Source organism: Bidens hawaiensis, unplaced genomic scaffold (assembly GCF_021521415.1).
Source record: "Bidens hawaiensis isolate Kalapana, Puna unplaced genomic scaffold, B.hawaiensis_p1.1 tig00000001_1, whole genome shotgun sequence".
NCBI classification, from domain to species: domain Eukaryota; kingdom Viridiplantae; phylum Streptophyta; class Magnoliopsida; order Asterales; family Asteraceae; genus Bidens; species Bidens hawaiensis.
Genome location: NW_027491014.1, coordinates 434,777 through 455,090, shown reverse-complemented (window position 1 = coordinate 455,090; position 20,314 = coordinate 434,777). Strand labels below are relative to the sequence as shown.

General features: G+C 38.2%; 1 pseudogene; it reads right to left on the bottom strand.

Moving 5' to 3' along the window:
• Positions 1-1,036: 1,036 nt before the first annotated feature.
• Positions 1,037-19,011, bottom strand: LOC143560573 (R-linalool synthase QH1, chloroplastic-like; annotated as a pseudogene).
• Between the last annotated feature and the right edge of the window lie 1,303 nt (positions 19,012-20,314).

Here is a 20,314-nt window from a genome sequence, read left to right as displayed (position 1 = left end):
TGCTTTATAAAAAAGTTCAAAGGTTTGAAAAAAAAAATCACCAAAAAAAAGTATGTGAAAAATCAATCAAATTGACAATACTTTTTTATAAATTCTCTTTTTTTAGGTCATGAAAACATAGCAGTTTTTTGACCTGCTTAACTCATGCATTCTCGGATTCATTCTACAATACTAAATTGGAGCTACTACAATAGCTTGCTGACTAAAATATGCTCATATTGAAACTTGATTACAATACGAAATGCATTTAAGTATTGTACAAGAAGCCTAATAATATAGTGTTATATATAGAATATTAAGTATCAAGTTTCTCGCATTCGGATTACTTCAAAACTTATATCCTAACCGTTGATCTTCATCAATAGTATTACATCAATACATCAGATGATATGTAACATTTACCTCATCAATGGCAAGCAACTGACCATTGATCCTCTTCACCATCCTCAAATAATACATAATTATCAAAAGCAAAATGAACCAATTAGCATCACTAACCAACACCTTCGTGTACACTTGTGTCTAAGTATTTGATGCTAGACTGTCGCTATCTAGTAAAAAACAATTAAAATCAGTTCCTAATCACCTAAGCAAGATAGAATAAGTAGGGTGTCGAACCACGATGAGTATGTGGTCAGTGTAACATATAACATATTTATAAGATTATGAAGTAACAGTTTTTTATAGTGCTGATCACACAAGCAAACAAGTTTTGGTTTTAATATTAAGCAAGCAAATAAACAACTCTCAAACAATTAATATGAAGACAAATCACACCCGGGTTTCAAGTAAGCAACTAAACAACAATGTCAAGCAACTTAACAGATTAACAATCATTGATCGATATTGACTGACTAACGAGATAAACCTTAGGCATCAACAATCTACATTTTAGACGCCCAATACTTGAACAATGATATTTCGACATGTGATAGATGTTTTGGTTTCCTTTATCTTATTTCATCCTTTCGACATATGAATCTGCCTTTTCTTTTGCGGGTTGATGTCTCGAATCATCGCGTGTCAAGATCGCAGAGTCTAGGATTCGAATCGATTGGAATTACAATTTGTGATTACATGCCTCAAATTCATTGGTCAGATTGATGCCCACATTTGAATCGTCGTTCTACTGTTCATTATTGTTCTCCCTTTCCATCAAGGACACTTCTACAGTTTCCTTAACTAGGGCTTCTGTAAAAATATTTCCAACGATTTTTGTTTTCTTTTAGTTTTTAAACAAATTAAATTACATGGAAATAAGTAAAAATAAGTAAGCAATTGGCTACAAAAGGTTCCAAGTTTCTTTTCAAAATAAAAATAAAAAATCACACACTCATTCAAGTTTAACAAGTTAAGGGACTGTAATATGTGAAAATTAAGTTACGGGACTTTTATGAACAAAATATGAATGTATATTGGTTTTTATAGTATTTGCCCACTGATTAATTATTAGTGGTATCCCCGTAGCATGTTTTTTTTATAGATAAAGATCCCCTCCAATACACGTTCTCGACTATTTTTTTCCTTGGATCGGATTAAAAACAAATATGATACATGGGATTTAGTTATATCTGGACGACCCTGACCATCTCCTTCACTATACATGAATTGTGCCATCCTAGGTACGGTTGTAGCGTGGTCGATGAACTCACGTGAAAACTGAGAATCAGCATGTGTTCGTTCTTTGTTAAGTTTCTTCCACGTCTCCATGATCAATTGTTTGATGTAACTTCTAGCTTCTTCTTCGGTAGCACCACTCTCATGCATGTAACACTGAATTGATTTTGAAACATCCCCTCTTGCCAATTCATCCTTAAAAGGAATAACAAAATGTGTAGGTTTGTTTGTTTCCATATAATTAAAAAAACACATTTGACTAAATTAAATTATACATAATATGAATGATGTTATATACCCATAATATACAAGTATATATGCTAACTAATAAGATATCATACCGTGGATGTCCCCAAGTCATCAGCTAGTCTAAAGATTAGTGATGAGTAGTAAATGATTTTCTCAAGTCTAGGCATGCATTGTAAGATATCATTACTTGAACGAACTGGTATTAAAAAGTTAACATGCATGAGTACTACTGGACCCGATATTGATATATAAGCATTATCCAAGTATTCTTGTAGTGTTGGTATATATCCACTATTAAACCATCGTGCTTCGACTAGGTATGCCTTGCATAAATCTGCCCACTACAATGTTACCATTCAGAAAAACATAATATCTAGATTTGCGTCATACAAACCATTTTGTAGATGAATATGGAAATGATTTACTTACTGCTTTCTTAGGTACGGAAGGCTGTGAAACCCTACGCTTGTCAGCGTGTCATATGCAATCTCATTAATCGTGTTGTAGAAACCAAGGAAACATATCTTCATATACTCTAGGAGTTCCTCGATCGCACTAATATCCCATCTATTAATTAAGCTTTTTGATTAGTTCTCATAATATGGGTGAACTAACTAGCTAATAACATGGATATTACACGAAGTAAAAGTGTAATTTACCTATGGATAACGTCAGTGAATTGTTCAAGTTCATCCAAAGTACCATGCACATCGTATACATCATCAATAGCAGTAATCATGGAATTAACCTTTGTTAGTGTTCTCCTTCCATGGCTATGCTGAGATAGATGGCCAAAACCAATAGACCACAAGAAATGTTCCACCAATCGGTCTCTACTAAAGCTAAGCTTCTTATCCCATTTTAAAGATCTCCACCATCTATCATGATTAGTATATCAAAAAACCACCGACGATTGTAGATTGATTAGATGAGAATAATAATACAGCATTCGTAGAGTTTATCAATCTATTAATTTTAAACGATCCTTATAATAGGACTTAAATGCTTTATAATATTGTACATGTGCAAAAAGGTGTAACTAAACACTATGATCACACATGAGGTAGAAATGATACCTTGACACATGTTTTAGATCTTCAATATAAGTTGCCTGTATCATATCAAAATCCAATTTTGCAAGCTCGATCAACGTTGGATTTATGTAAGCCCTTTTCTCATAGAGTTCGATAAACCACTTTGCCTCTACCCTCGACATTCTCCAGTGTAGTGGAAGCTCCAAAGCATGCTTTACTAACGGTAATATACTCTCATCAATCATGTCTATATTTTCTATGCGATATTTTGTTGTGAATTCTCTAGCATGATCCAGAATATATTCATCATCGAGTGAATAATAACAAGCCTCGTACAAATTCAATATTCCCATCATATCGTTGACTAAGTGGGGCTTAAAATTTTGAATCTTTTCCTTGTAGTTGTGAAATATCTCTAGATACAAGTCAAACAAATATAACATTTAGTTCTTAAGGTGCACATAGTCATCTAAAAATAGTAAGTCACAGGAAGGGTATCAAACGGACTCCAATCAATACTTCATTAGTAAGAAAAAAAGGATTCAATTACAATAGAGAAACATGTAAGCGGCAACAAGCTGCGCCACCACCCCCTTTTGAATGACAAAACCGATCCTACTAAAAACAAAGTTATCGTTCTTCGGCGTCGTTAAGTTACTATGCACGACTCCGATGGAACTCAAACCAGTGGGCATTGGAAGCATGTAGTTGAGCATTACTATATAAGATTTTAGGTTTTCGCTTTTTGATATCTAGCTTGTATAGTCCTCTTGGTCTTTGTTTTATTATATTTGGTCTTTATGTAATAGTTAAGGGGCTTGGCTTATTATATGGTTAGCCCCTTCGCCGAGCATGTTTGGCGAATGGGGCTTTGGGCTTGAAATGTCCATACGCTGAATTAGTAGTCGTCAGTGTATGAAGTCTTTTGTATTAAGCCATTCACGGGTATGTCAGTGAAGCAAATGTCGTAGCGAATGAAGGTCCATTCGCTAGGGGTGTTAGCGAATGGACCTTCAACTATAAAATATTGTAAATTATGATTCAAGTAACGAATCAGATCATTATTATTGAAATTTTGTCCAAACTCTATCAATTTTACTTCAAAAAACACACACTATACACACTAGCCCTAATTGAACGATTTCATTATCATTATAGAACGAGAATTGATGTTCTTCAAGAATTCTCAAGTGGTATTAGAGCTTGAGGACGTTCTAATTAGTAGATTTTGTTTACCAATTAGGTTGTAATTAGTGTCAAGAATGTGTAACTGATATCGAACTGTTACAGACTGTTAAATTAATTAAGTCGTTCAAATTTATGGATAATTGTTAGTAAAATGGATTAAGGATTGATCGGTTAAGTGTGAGTTGATTAGTGATTGATTCAGTTATGGTTAATTGATCTGAATTAAGTGTCTTCCTTTTAAATGTGTTTTTGGTGGGACTGAACAGTAGTTTTTTTCATGAACTTTAAATTAGATAAATAAAAATTGATTGAGTTTTGATCGAGAATTTGTTACATTTGTGTGCGAATTGGTTTGAGATGGTTTGGTTATGGTTTGCAAGGTAAGAAATTGAGTTGGTTTGGAGAGTTTGGGTATGGTTTTTGTTTTGGTTGTGAATCTGGAATTGATGATGAATGTTTGAAGATTAGTTTGAATACATTCGCTGAATTATGATTTCATTCGCTGTCATTCACAGATTTAGTTGTTAGTGCTACTAACAGCTCATTAGCCTAATTAGTCATCCCTTTCGCTACACAAATTCGTCAATCGCTAGCTATTCCATCCATTTCCATTCGTTGACTAACCATCTCATTCACCATATACACATTCATCAAATTAGCCCATTCAACAAGTACTCATACGCAGACTTAAATACCGATTCGCGAATACCAATTCGATTGATATACCTTTGGTAGATTGTCAACTTTCCGTTTCACTTTTAATCATGTCAGATTTTACCCATATATTCTCAAAATGACGAATTATTATGATTTTACTTCACAAAACGCGATAATGAAAACCATGTTGAACTATGATAATGAGATTGGTTCACATGTTAAAACTCCGATGTTGACAAATATCAATGATTTTCAGAAATGGAGTCAGTGATTTGAATTTCATCTTGGAGTTATTGATCCTCACTATCTTCCATTTTTGGAAACTCCTTATAAAAGACCTCTGATTAACATTGCCGGTGTTGGACCAAGAAAGAAAGCTACTGAACAGTCGACTCCTTAAGAGAAGAAGAAACATGATTTAGAAGTAAAGACTTATTCTAATCTTACTATAGCATTCCCTGAAAACATCTTTTTATCAGTTTTGTGATATCAAGGTTTCAACTACATTCTATGATGCTTTGAAGTCAAGAAGCTTGGGAAATTCACAAGAAAGCGAGAAATCTATGTTAAAGTATAAATACAAGAACTTTAATTTGCCCAGTGAGCTGTTGACAAGATATTGTCATCTTCTTGCTGAGCTGAATCGGTGTGAGTTGCACATGGATGAAACTAATAGAATTGACACTTTTAAACATGCTTTGCCTGATTCATATGCCACTTTTGTGATGATTATTACTTAAAATGGATTTTTTTTTTTCAAATATTCGACACTACTTGTATGAAATTTATTGAAAGACTTGAAAAGAGAGAGATTGAAATTAAGTGTCAAAGCATGCCAAAAGCTAATCAGGATCCATCTTTGTATGGTGGGGCTAATCCTGTAAACAAGAGTGTGTCTACACCTATTACAACCTTTAATACTCAAACTGCTCTACCACCACCTAATTTAAACATGAAAGAAGCTGAACAACACTTTGCTTTCATGGGAGCTTTCATGTCATCTTATGAATAATTGATGAGCAGCAAGTTAGCCACTTGTGATTTAACTGATGAAGATTATAATCAAATCAACCATGATGATTTGGAGTTGACAGATCTCAAGTGGAATATGACTATGATTGTGAGAAAAATCAAGAAGTACATGGAGAGAACAAGTAATGATCTTCCTACTATGTGTAAGAGGATTGGCTTTGACAAACTCGAAGTTAAATGCTACAACTGTAAGGAGTTTGGTCATTTTGCTAAAGAGTGTGATAAACCAAGGAGAGAGTATCCACAAAACAAGACTCTAGATTGAAACTCTAACTCTCAAAAGAAGTATACCAATATAGTGTCAAAAGAGGTACCTCAAAATACCTTGAACAAGCACAGATGAGTGAAACTAGGAAATGGTGATTCAAGAAGGTGTTGATGGGTAAAGAAATATTTTTGGATAATCATCATCTAGTGAGAAACAACAAGCAAACATGGTTGTTATCACTAAGATTGATTAAGGCTTTGATTGATGGCAAGAATAAGAGTGTGTTGAGTGAGGAATCAGATTCAGAATCAGAGTATTCAAATGATGAATAGAAAATTTTTGTCGCATGCATGGTTATAATTAAAGAGGTAAATACTAACTCTTATGTTTCATTTGAGTCATTTAGTTCTGTGTTTATTATGTCTCCACTTATGAAAGGTCAAGCAGACACAATAGGCATTGCGATGCGAAGAGCTTTGCTTGGAGAAATCAAAGGAACATGTATCACACGCGCAAAATCTGAGAAAATCTCACACGAATATTCTACCATAATGGGTATTTAAGAATCAGTACATGAAATTTTAATGAATTTGAAAGAAATCGTATTGAGAAGTAATCTCTATGGAAGTTGTGAGGCGTCTATTTGTGTCAGGGGCCCTGGATATGTAACTGCTCAAGATATCATCTTACCGCCTTATGTAGAAATTGTAGATAATACACAGCATATAGCTAGCTTAACGGAACCCATTGAGTTGGTTATTGGATTACAAATAGAGAAGAATCGCGGATATCTTATAAAAGCGCCGGTTTTAATGATAAACAAGTAATTGTATGTGTTACTTGTGATGAGAACTTGTCAAAGCTTGAGAAGATTCATAACCATAATGAAACCATGGTTATTGATCTTACAACTTTGAGGGACAGTTATTGTAACATCCCAAACTTTCGAATAATAATATTTTATATTTAATTGTCATGACGGAAATGTTTGCTTGAGTTATTGCGCGAATAATAAAATAATAAAGAAAGAAAAATAGATAGGCTAAATAGATGGAGTTAATTATGGACTAAAAGGGAAAGATGGGCCTTAGGTCCATGGGCTTAAGGGAGTATAAATACCCCTAAACCCTAAATCTTTCCATTTCCATCCATCTTATTCTCCCTACACCTCCTTAGCACATACAAACCCTTTCCTTTTTCAGCCGCAAGATAGAAAGTGAGATCCAAGATCAAACGAGCCAAGATCTTCAATCCATCCCCTATATTCGAGCTAGTCACAAGGTCCAAGCTCATAACCAAGCTAGCCGTGACCTAGCAAACGATTAAAGGTATGTTCTTGACCCTAAAGCTTACGTTTTTATGAACGGATAGCCATGAAACTTGAACATAGACTACATCGGGTCTAGATAAAACATAAAGTTAACAACTTGATGATTAAAAGTGGATGTAATATACCCATGGCTAGATGTGATTCATGAAGGAAACCCTAGGTCTAGCTTAAAGAACGTTTTTATGATAAAGGTTCAAGCTTTAAGCTAGAAACGGGTAAATCTTGATAGTGGGATGATGTTGGGCGGTTAAACGGTTGAGAACGATGATGAAAAGTGGTTAAAACCCTTGATATAGACCTGTAGCAACTAACTAGACTAAGGAAAGAAACGAGAAGATAGGCTGATGAGCTGAAAACATCGGACTGAGGGTTCTCGGCCAACCCACTTGTAACAAGGGTTTTCGGTCAAGTTTGAGGTTTCGGTCCACGTTCTCGGCCAGGTAGGGATCTCGGTCAAACACGAGTTCTCGGTCAAACACGAGTTCTCGGCCAACATGGGATTTCGATCATCAGGGGTTCTCGGCCATGTTTTCGGCCACCCCATTCTGTTGGGTTTTGGGCCTAAATCCAGTTGGGCCCAAATACCAAAATGGACAGTTGGGCTAAACCCACATCTAGTATAAAGCAAACTGGCCCATTATCCTAGGCTTAGCAACTAAGCCCAACTTAGAAAATAACTTAAAATGTTAATGGAAAATGTGTTAAGGCAGTTAATGAAAATAAAATTTTTCCAAGCTAACCTGACAGCTTAACCCCAGCCAGGGTCTCTGCCCCTTGGACCCCGCTAGGGGCTGCCGCCCTTAGAACGGCTGCCCCTGGACCCCCGTTCGTTGTAGGTTATTTAAAGATTGAAATACAATATGAGTAGTAGTAGTTAATTGATACGTGTAAATATTATACAGTTAGCCATGCGTAGCTCAAGAAGGGAATAACGATTAACGGAGAGCGTAACATGATTCAGGTGAGTTTCTAGCCCCACTTCCTTGTTACGTTTTCGGGGCTGTGTGCATACTCGACGTGATAGTTAATACACTTACCTTAAGTGGTAAGTGTATGTCTTGTATGATTTATGTATGATAATTGCTTTGACGGTGCGTGAACGATCTTCGGATATTGCATGTACCGTCTAGTGGTAGTTAGAGATATGATTGATATGTATGATGTAAGATAAGATGTATGTATAAGTATATATGATGTATGCATAATGTATGTATGATATGTTGATGGTACGTGAACGCTCTTCGGAGATTGCACGTATTGTCAAGAAAAGTATGTAAGAACAGGTATGGAACAGTTGCACGAAACAAAGGGACCAGACCCTAATAATATCTGTGATGTTGGGACCAGACCCTTTATAATATCTGTGATGCTAGGGACCAGAACCTAATAATATCTGTGATGTTGGGACCAGACCCTTTATAATATCTATGATGTTAGGACCAGACCCTTATAATATCTGTGAGGTTATAGGGCGGAAGGCTCTTTAAATAGGATGGATAGTTATATATGAATAGTAAGTGTGATTAATGTACACCCCTTCGGGCACATGTGCATGCATGAGGACAGATTGTATGTTGTATGTTTAACTAGAACTCACTCAGCGTAGCTGACTTTTAGTATGCACGCAGTTGAGTAGAATGAGGCATGAACTTGAAGAAGCTGGCATCTCAAGGAAATGTTTTGTTATTTTAAAGACAATGTTTTATGTTTAATTAATTTGAATGCCCGTTAAGACAAGGAATGATGGTTATGTAGTATAATGGTTTAAATGTTTTAATATTCCGCAAATGTTTTATTACTCTGATGACTAAGAACCATGTGAATGAGTAAATCCAACGTCCAAATGTGAGGCACCGGTAACGAGGCCTTACAGTTAGTTATACATTGTTGCTTAATAGTGAGAAACAACATAAAATGAAAACTGACACTTTAACTGCAAGTAATCATGATTTGAAAATTGGTGTTTCTATTAAGCAAGAGGCTATGAATGCACAGTTTGATGAGATAATTGAAGGAAGAAACAAGATTATTGAGCTTGCTAAATCAAATTAATGAAGTGAGTATTAGTTATCCTCAAGGAACTAAACTGGCCTAGGCGTTGTTGAGGTTCCTTTATCTTTAGGACATGATTACTCTAAACTACCTAACACTGAGGATCTCAAAATGGTAGATATTACATCTCCTTTGACTGTAGAACTGATGCATAATTATTTTTTAATTAGAATTATGATTTTTAATATCTTTTTATTATTTTGTGTTTATCTAATTTCCTAGTTTATCTTTTCATTGTTTAGTATAAATAGGGTTATGGTTGTTTAGTTTGAAAGAGTTTTTGATTAAGTTTTATATTAAAGAACTTTGTTCTTGGAACCTATGTTTCAGTTTGTTGGTCTTTGATTAACTAAAGTGTCATGAGTCATTTGAAAACTTCCGTTCCCCGCATCATTTGGTATCAAAGCTTTGGTTGTTCAAATGGCTCTGCGTGGAGAGAGATGCTTGCTCGATCGTAGATTCGCCGCCAGAGTAAATCGCAAAAGTATGTTCGATTCATGTGCTCATGGAGAAGATCGACGCCCTCGCAGATTCATTGCCCAAGGCAGCGATGGAGTCTATCCCGACCCATGGGATTACAAGATCAAACGACTCAAGCGATGAGCCCGAGATTTTGAAATACAACAAGAGATTACACTACTCCGATAGAGGATCTGAGATCTCGAGTTGAAAAGGGAAATGCGTAAGACAGAAACCGAGTCGAGCACCTTCTTTAGGGACGAAGGTGACGATGGAGAGGAGCATCCGTTTAACCGTCACCCATATTGGTACTTTGAAAGAGGGTGTGTCGGAAGACGAACCCAGGTTAGATGAGGATGAAATGCAACCCATGAAGAGGAATACTTATGAGTGCAATAAGCTCTTAAAAGGGTTCCCAATCGAGAAGAAGAGGAGGGAAATAATGATCATAAATCTTCAATGGCTTCTTCAAGTATGTTAGATAAATTTTTTAATGTGTATACGGTGGCTACGGGTGGTGGGCAACCGCCTTTGAAAGTTCCAATATTATTGCTGACAATTATGGAATACTTGAATGTTAATTTACAAAGATTGCAATCTCCTATTAATTTGAATATTTAAATTGACAAGAATATTCTGGTTGCAAAAGATAAAGATAAACTTTTTAATAATAGTGAGAGTATTTCATGTGAGGAGCTATTTTACTTGGTCATTCCAAAGATAACTCACAAAGATGAGCAGGCGGTTTGCATAACCTGTGGAACGACCTACGATAATAAGTGGTTGCTCATGTGGGCTAGATGGAAAATCTCAAGTGGGAATAAAAAACATTGCCACGACAATTTATTCAAGTGATAAACAAGTAAAAAAATGCAACGAGGTTTATGACTTACAAGTATGTGGTTATCTAGTTGGAACCGAACTATTTAAGTGGGACGATTCCATGGTGAAAAATAAACGTTTTAGCGCTCCCTTCGACCCAGGTGGGACGAGCGAGACAACTCATGCAATTGAACTAGGTAGGCAGATCGTGAAGGTACTAAATAAGAACCGGGTTGATATTCCGTTTGATGCGGGCAGCTTTGTTTCAAAGACAAAACTCGAGGATGAGTTTTTTCGAAGACGGTGAGTATGATGCAAAATTATCTCTTACTTAGAATTATGATTATTAATATCTTTTATTATTTTGTGTTTATCCGGATTCCTAGTTTATCTTTTCATTGTTTAGTATAAACAGGGTTTTGGTTGTGTAGTTTGAGGGAATTTTTGATTAAGTTTTGTATTAAAGAACTTTGCTCTTGGAACCTATAGTTCAGTTTATCGGTCTTTAATTAATTAAAGTGTCATAAGCCATTTGATGCTTTCTTTCTTGCATCAAGAACCTTTGGCTAAGGAAAGATTGGTTATATCAATAAATGAGGATAAGACTATTCATGATAAAACTTTTGAGAATAATGATAAGAAGTAACTCCAAAACTTCATTACAGAAGTAATCTTGTATTTTCCCAAATTGATGAAGGTGTCATTATTGAAGATGTGTTTGAACTAGTGGTGGTACACAAGAATGAAAATATACATTTAAAATTCTTTCTGAACCAAACAATACTAAGAAATCTTACACTAGTAAAACACCATCTCACAATGTAACAAAGAAATCTGACAAAAAGTTTGTGTTTTTTAAATCACTCTTGAATCATGTAAACGTTGAGAAAAACTGGAAGGTTTACAAGTTGAAAGGAGTTAATTAGTTTATTACTGTGGAAAACCTGTGTCTAGTAAAATTGAGAGGGAAACAAAGAAGATTAAATTTAAACCCCAAAAGACATCTAAGCCAATTTTGTTTCAACAAAATCATTTTGTTAAATCAACCGGGTCTGAGGTGAAACCCAAGACTGAGGCTTGGGTTAACTCTTGAAACTAATTTCGTTGCTTTTTATATGTAGAGCTTATTCACAACTATTTCTAGTGACAAGTGATTGTTGATAGGTGATGCTCTAGGCACATAACTGTCGAAGCATGAAATGAATCTGACCTGATCCATGACGATGTTTCCACGGATTTTCGAGATGAATGAACCACGTCTTGATCTTCCTCATCAGCTGCTGGTGACCTGCAATGGCTTTTTGGGGGTGTGGAGGTGACTGCTAAGAAATCCTGAGGAATCTCTTGTTTACAGACACAAAAAAGTGGTGGTGGCTCTTATCGAGCATGACCCCTCAATAAGGAGGTGGAGACCTCCTTATATAGAGAGTCTCATGGCCACCATCATGGTACCCTAATGGGCCTAGCCCAGTTAGGGTTACCTCCACAAAACCCCCTCAGCCCAATAACATGAATCTGACCTGATCCATGACGATGTTTCCACGGATTTTCGAGATGAACGAACCACGTCTTGATCTTCCTCATCAGCTGCTGGTGACCTGCAATGGCTTTTTGGGGTGTGGAGGTGACTGCTAAGAAATCCTGAGGAATCTCTTGTTTACAGACACAAAAAAGTGGTGGTGGCTCTTATTGAGCATGACCCCTCAATAAGGAGGTGGAGACCTCCTTATATAGAGAGTCTCATGGCCACCATCATGGTACCCTAATGGGCCTAGCCCAGTTAGGGTTACCTCCACAAAACCCCCTCAGCCCAATAACATTGTATTAGTCCATATAATAAAATAAGCCAAACATGATAAATTTAGGGTCGTACAACCGGGTTTAGTACCATACCCCTACAAGCCCCCCCAAGTCCAGTGTTGCTCCTGGACGCGCAAGCGTCTAGGTGGAGCGCTGGACTTTATGACGTGTGTTAAGCTATGAGGCGGTTTTTTCCCTGTTCTTTGGCCTTGTCTTTATTGTCTTTGAGTTTTGGGAGGTTTTCTTCATGATGGTGACGAGCTGTAAAAATAATGAAGCTTGCGCGTGAGGCGGCTTACGAGCTATAATAATAGAGCTTGCGCGAGTTGCGGCTAATGAGCTATAATAATAATGAAGCTTGCGCGTGAGGCGACTTACGAGCTATAAGAATAATAAAGCTTGCGCGTGAGGCGACTTACGAGATATAAGAATAACAGTTTGCGCGCGAGGCGTCTTATGAGCTGTATGAATAATAAAAGCTTGCGCGCGAGGCGTCTTACGAGCTATAAGAATAATAACAGCTTGCCCGCGAGGCGTCTTATGAGCTGTATGAATAATAAAGCCTGCGCGTGAGGCGTCTTACGAGCTATAAGAATAATAGCAGCTTGCGCGCGAGGCGTCTTATGAGCTGTATGAATAATAAAAGCTTGCGCGCGAGGCGTCTTATGAGCTGTATGAATAATAAAGCCTGCACGTGAGGCGACTTACGGGCTGTAAGAATAATGAAGCTTGCGCGTGAGGCGGCTTACGAGCTATAATAATAGAGCTTGCGCGCGAGGCGTCTTACGAGCTAAAAGAATAATAACAGCTTGCGCGCGAGGCGTCTTATGAGTTGTATGAATAATAAAGCCAGCGCGTGAGGCGACTTACGGGCTGGAAGAATAATAATAGCTTGCGCGCGAGGCGGCTTACGAGCTATAATAATAGAGCTTGCGCGCGAGGCGTCTTACGAGCTAAAAGAATAATAACAGCTTGCGCGCGAGGCGTCTTATGAGCTGTATGAATAATAAAGCCTGCGCGTGAGGCGACTTACGGGCTGGAAGAATAATAATAGCTTGCGCGCGAAGCGTCTTATGAGCTGTGTGAATAATAAAGCCTGCGCATGAGGCGACTTACGGGCTGTAAGAATAATGAAGCTTGCGCGTGAGGCGGCTTACGAGCTAAAAGAATAATAACAGCTTGCGCGCGAGGCGTCTTATGAGCTAAAAGAATAATAACAGCTTGCGCGCGAGGCGTCTTATGAGCTGTATGAATAATAAAGCCTGCGCGTGAGGCGACTTACGGGCTAGAAGAATAATAATAGCTTGCGCGTGAGGCGGCTTACGAGCTATAATAATAGAGCTTGCGCGCGAGGCGTCTTACGAGCTGGAAGAATAATAATAGCTTGCGCGCGAGGCGGCTTACGAGCTATAATAATAGAGCTTGCGCGCGAGGCGTCTTACGAGCTAAAAGAATAATAACAGCTTGCGCGCGAGGCGACTTATGAGCTGTATGAATAATAAAGCCTGCGCGTGAGGCGACTTACGGGCTGGAAGAATAATAATAGCTTGCGCGCGAGGCGTCTTATGAGCTGTGTGAATAATAAAGCCTGCGCATTAGGCGACTTACGGGCTGTAAGAATAATGAAGCTTGCGCGTGAGGCGGCTTACGAGCTATAATAATAGAGCTTGCGCGCGAGGCGTCTTACGAGCTAAAAGAATAATAACAGCTTGCGCGCGAGGCGTCTTATGAGCTGTATGAATAATAAAGCCTGCGTGTGAGGCGACTTACGGGCTGGAAGAATAATAATAGCTTGCGCGCGAGGCGTCTTATGAGCTGTGTGAATAATAAAGCCTGCGCGTGAGGCGACTTACGGGCTGTAAGAATAATGAAGCTTGCGCGTGAGGCGGCTTACGAGATGTTGCATGCGCGTGCGCGTAGGCTTTATGTCCCGCGCCGTGCGCATATGTTGCATGCGCGTGCGCGTAGACAGTGATATGTGTGAGCATGTGATGTGTAAGCATGTGTAATATGCGTGAGCATATGTGATGCGTGAGCATATGTGGTGCATGAGCATGTGGTATGAGGATTCCCAACCCTTAAGTTTGGCGCGTGTCCATATGGGATATTATGAGGATTCCCAACCTTGAAGTTTGGCGCGTAGCCATATGGGATATTATGAGGATTCCCAACCTTGAAGTTTGGCACGTAGCCATGTAGGATATTATGAGGATTCCCAACCTTGAAGTTTGGCGCGTAGCCATATGGGATATTATGAGGATTCCTAACCTTGAAGTTTGGCGCGTAGCCATATGGGATATTATGAGGATTCCCAACCTTGAAGTTTGGCGCGTAGCCATGTAGGATATTATGAGGATTCCCAACCTTGAAGTTTGGCGCGTAGCCATATGGGATATTATGAGGATTCCCAACCTTGAAGTTTGGCGCGTAGCCATATGGGATATTATGAGGATTCCAAACCTTGAAGTTTGGCGCGAGGCCATATGGGATATTATGAGGATTCCCAACCTTTAAGTTTGGCGCGAGGCCATATAGGATATTATGAGGATTCCCAACCTTTGAAGTTTGGCGCGAGGCCATATGGGATATTATGAAGATTCTCAACCTTTAAGTTTGGCGCGTAGCCATATGGGATATTATGAGGATTCCCAACCTTTGAAGTTTGGCGCGTAGCCATATGGTATATTATGAGGATTCCCAACCTTGAAGTTTGGCGCGTAGCCATATGGGATATTATGAGGATTCCCACCCCTTAAGTTTGGCGCGAGGCCATATGGGATATTATGAGGGTTCCCAACCTTTGAAGTTTGGCGCGTAGCCATGTGGGATATTATGAGGAATCCCAACCTTGAAGTTTGGCGCGTAGCCATATGGGATATTATGAGGATTCCTAACCTTGAAGTTTGGCGCGTAGCCATATGGGATATTATGAGGATTCCCAACCTTGAAGTTTGGCGCGTAGCCATGTAGGATATTATGAGGATTCCCAACCTTGAAGTTTGGCGCGTAGCCATATGGGATATTATGAGGATTCCCACCCCTTAAGTTTGGCGCGAGGCCATATGGGATATTATGAAGATTCCCAACCTTTAAGTTTGGCGCGTAGCCATATGGGATATTATGAGGATTCCCAACCTTTGAAGTTTGGCGCGTAGCCATATGGGATATTATGAGGATTCCCAACCTTGAAGTTTGGCGCGTAGCCATATGGGATATTATGAGGATTCCCCCCCCCCCCTTAAGTTTGGCGCGAGGCCATATGGGATATTATGAGGATTCCCAACCTTTGAAGTTTGGCGCGTAGCCATATGGGATATTATGAGGAATCCCAACCTTGAAGTTTGGCGCGTAGCCGTATGGGATATTTTGAGGATTCCCAACCTTGAAGTTTGGCGTGAGGACTGATGCGCGCATGCACGGCGATGGAGTGGTGACTCGCGAGTGCGCGTGCGTGGCGGAGGTCTCTTGCGCAAAACCCACATGGTGGTTTCCGCGGTGGTTTCCACGGGCACTCACGCATGTCGGCAGAATGGTGACCGGCTAGCGAGCATGCGTGATGGCAGTCTTCTGCGCAACACCCACATGGTGGAGGTCTTTTGCGCGAAACCCCCGTGGTGGTTCCCGCGGCGGCACATGCACGGCTGCGGAATGAGAATCCGCGGGCGCGCGTACGTGGCGGCGGAAGTCTGGTAATTTCTGGATCTGCCATTTCAGAGTCAGGTCTGCAAATTTAGACCTAGAATCCAGGTCTGTAACCTAGATCTAGGTCTGTAAATCAGATCTAGATAGATCTGAAGCTCGGAGCAGATTTAAAACCATCACAGATCCGGAGACCTGATCATTCGAATCAGACCGTTTCTTTTTGCACAGATCTGGAAGCCTCTTTTAGATCTATGGATCTTTTTGAGCTTTTTTAGAACAAGCCTTGAAGCCTTTTTCTGTAAACTTCCAGATCTGGGTTTTTCCTGGGAGAGATCTGACAGCCGAGATGAAGATCGAAGGGTAGTTCGTTGCCGTCCCACGGATGGCGCCAATGTCGAAGCATGAAATGAATCTGACCTGATCCATGACGATGTTTCCACGGATTTTCGAGATGAACGAACCACGTCTTGATCTTCCTCATCAGCTGCTGGTGACCTGCAATGGCTTTTTGGGGGTGTGGAGGTGACTGCTAAGAAATCCTGAGGAATCTCTTGTTTACAGACACAAAAAAGTGGTGGTGGCTCTTATTGAGCATGACCCCTCAATAAGGAGGTGGAGACCTCCTTATATAGAGAGTCTCATGGCCACCATCATGGTACCCTAATGGGCCTAGCCCAGTTAGGGTTACCTCCACAAAACCCCCTCAGCCCAATAACATTGTATTAGTCCATATAATAAAATAAGCCAAACATGATAAATTTAGGGTCGTAAAACCGGGTTTAGTACCATACCCCTACAATAACCATCAATCTTAATCTCCTTACACATGTAAAAGATATTCAGGGGGTTCAATAGCAATGGATCCCACACTTTTGTATCATGATATCTAGAGTAATTAACTAGTGATAAAACTTTGTTTACTTTAACTGCGCATTTTGTGAACTTGTTTTTGGATAAAAACATGTGAACTCACCAACCAATGTGTTGAAACTTTTTAGCATGTCTTTCTCAAATCACTAAGATGCACATTAGGAGTTAGGATTGCATCGGGGATTTTATCAAACAACCAAGCTAGTTTTGATTACATGTATTATATAATTCTGGGTGTTTAAATTGACTAGCGTTTTAGAACTATTATTTGTTTTTACGCTTCCGCAAATGCAACATATGTTGTGACAATATTTTCTTGAATTAACAAGTAACAATTAATGAAGGTTTTATGTTAATAAATGGTTATTCCATATGACACGTGGCTAGATTATGGTATGTCACACGCCTCGTGGTAAAATTCTGTTAGCCGAAAATTGAGGGTGTGACAATTAATTGGTACTATGATGAGAAGACTGGTGAGGCTGTTTATGTTTTGGGAGTTGGAGACAATGTGAAGTTTATATGAGTATTTGTTCCGATTTGGCTTGTCAATCTTTCTGAAAGCGATATTTATGTTTTATTTAAGAATCAGATAAGGTGGGCGTACTATAAAGACAACGAGCTTGCAATGCAATATTAGAGAGTTGTCATAACTTGTTTTGCTTTCGGAATTAATTGCGGATCCGACTAGAAGACCAAAAGATTCTTAAAGAGATAAAGACAAAGCACAAGATGAGGGGAATTTTGTTGACACATGTTTAGTCGTCTCGGTCGTTATTTTATTATATTTGGTCTCTATGTAATAACTAAGGGGATTGAATTGTAATTTATGGTTAGCACATTCGCCGAGGATGTTTGGCGAACAGGGTTTTGGGTTTTGAATGTCCATACGCTGAACTAGTCAGCGTATGAAGTCTTTTGTATTAAGACATTCACCGGTCTGTCAGCGAATGGTGTAGCGAATGAAGTTTCATTCGCTAGGGGTGTTAGCGAATGGGCGTGCAACTATAAATATGGTATAAATTATGATTCAAGTAATGAATCAAATCATTATTGTTGAATTTGTGCAAACTTTGTCAATTTCACTTCAGAAAACACACACTGGCCTTAATTGAACGATTTCACTATCATCATAGAACTAGATCCGAGTAATACGAATGAATTGATTGATGTTCATCAAGCATTCTCAATCCTTATATTTTTTTAGCCATCATGTCTTTTTACCTCAACATTGTGTCTTTTTTCCTCTGTAATTGTGATACATTACTTGGCATGTGTAATATTTTGCTTGACATTGTGTTAAATTTTGGGATCCGTTGTGACTTTATACCCTCCTAGATTTAGGAGACCGTGTTGAATAACTTAACCCTAGTTTTTAATATGAACTAATAAATTTCATGAAAGGAAAACTAATACAAATAAACATGTTAACCTAGTGGGATATTTTACTTTGCTTTATTTATGTTCTCTTGTAACACAAATTTATTATAGTATAGTACCTTGAGGAACCTGATAACCGTGTTGTCTCAGTAGTCGAAATCCAAGGGCTTTCAGGTTCAAGTTCATGCCATCCCACTGCTCATGAGTTTTGTAGTAACTAAGTAAATCATCTCCAAGAGAGTACTTATTTCTTCTTCAAAATGATATGATATTCTGAGTCTTTGCAAATCATCTACCATTTGTAGGGAGTCCAGTTGATTTTCGGTTTCGCGTATCATCATCTTCACTGCATCCTTTAATGCATCCGCTCTTGCCTTGTGATCTTCTACCTAATGGTTGAATATTAAACGAATTATGATATAACTACTAGAAATTAGCATAACTAATTGGAAATAATACTGCAATCATACTTTGTATTCACTAGAAAGTGATTGAATATAATCAAATGACCATAACGATGGCGGATAGTTTGCGGGTCGAGGGACGCACTTTGCTGTGACAGCCTTTGCGGTGGATAGGGATGAAGGTATTGTGCGAATGTCAAATTGTCTAATTCTGTCATGATAACTTTTATAACTAATAATTGAATAGGGAAAGGATATTGAACACATCTTCAAAGAAGAGAGATGCTAAATAGTAATCAATTGTGTGTAAGCTTTTTTGTAAACAATTATTATGCGGGTATATATAGAGGAAGATGTAAACTCACGCATTGCACACATTAAATTATGTTACCATCCTATTTAAAATATATCACATCATCTAAAAGATAAAAGTTAATGTGTGCATGGTTTATAAAATATTCAAACATTTTCAAATGACAAAATAATTACTAATAAACGAAAATGGGAGACTTTAAAAACCTCTATAAAGGGAAAATTCCTAAATTAATCACCTAGTTTGAACAACACTTTTCAGAAATGGCCTACATTCTTGACTAAAAAATTCCATCGGATCCAACGGAAACAAAAACTAATACGACAGAATTCTTGGACCTTTAAAATTCGCTGCACTTGTCAACGTATTAATGGATCTGACTGACTTCTTCATCTTCTACCTCTCGACCCTTAAACCTCCATAACCAACTCCATCTCTATCTTTCTTATTTCTCTACGAAATCAAGCAAATCGATAGTATATATCACTTAGTTTTTTAGAAGAACACAATCATAGTGTTCAATGTCCCTATAGAACTCAAAATGAATAACCTCTGACTTAAAAATCTACGTTTTGATGGACAATTAAACAGGCGGATCGGACTGCTAATTATTAAGCCGTCCATAACACAAATCCGTTGGACAACTTAAAAAATGTTTGATCTGCTAGAAAATTTGAATAAGTGTCAACATTTGATCGGCTATATTAATCCGCCGGATCAGTTCATGTTTCCATCGAATCCAAGGGATTATTAGGCCATTTTTGGGATTTTTAGAAAACATAAGCTATTTCTGAAAATTCTTAGGCAGACTAGGTTATTTTGGGAATTTCGCCCTCTATAAATAGTTTAAATGATCGTGCTGAAAATGTATTTGTTCACGATAGAGGTTATATATAAAAATTTTAAATCGGCAACAAGTCGAAAACAAAACAAACAACTTACCTCAAGATGACTTATTTAACCACTAAAAAAATAAAACTTTACGGTTCATATGAGCATACCATAAATACGAATAATGTAAAATAGGGTAAGAAATATCACTAATGTGCTAAAAGCAGTCTATAAAAACTTAAACTAACCTAGACACTCTAGTTTTAAATTTATAAACCTTGACTCTCAAAATGGTAGATCTCTAGACATACAAGTGTACCTATCGACTGTAGTAAAGTCTAATGAAGTCCGGAATATCGAACCCAAATGACATTAGCAACACCTGACTAAAAACTTAATGATTTTACTAATTAAACAATTCACTAA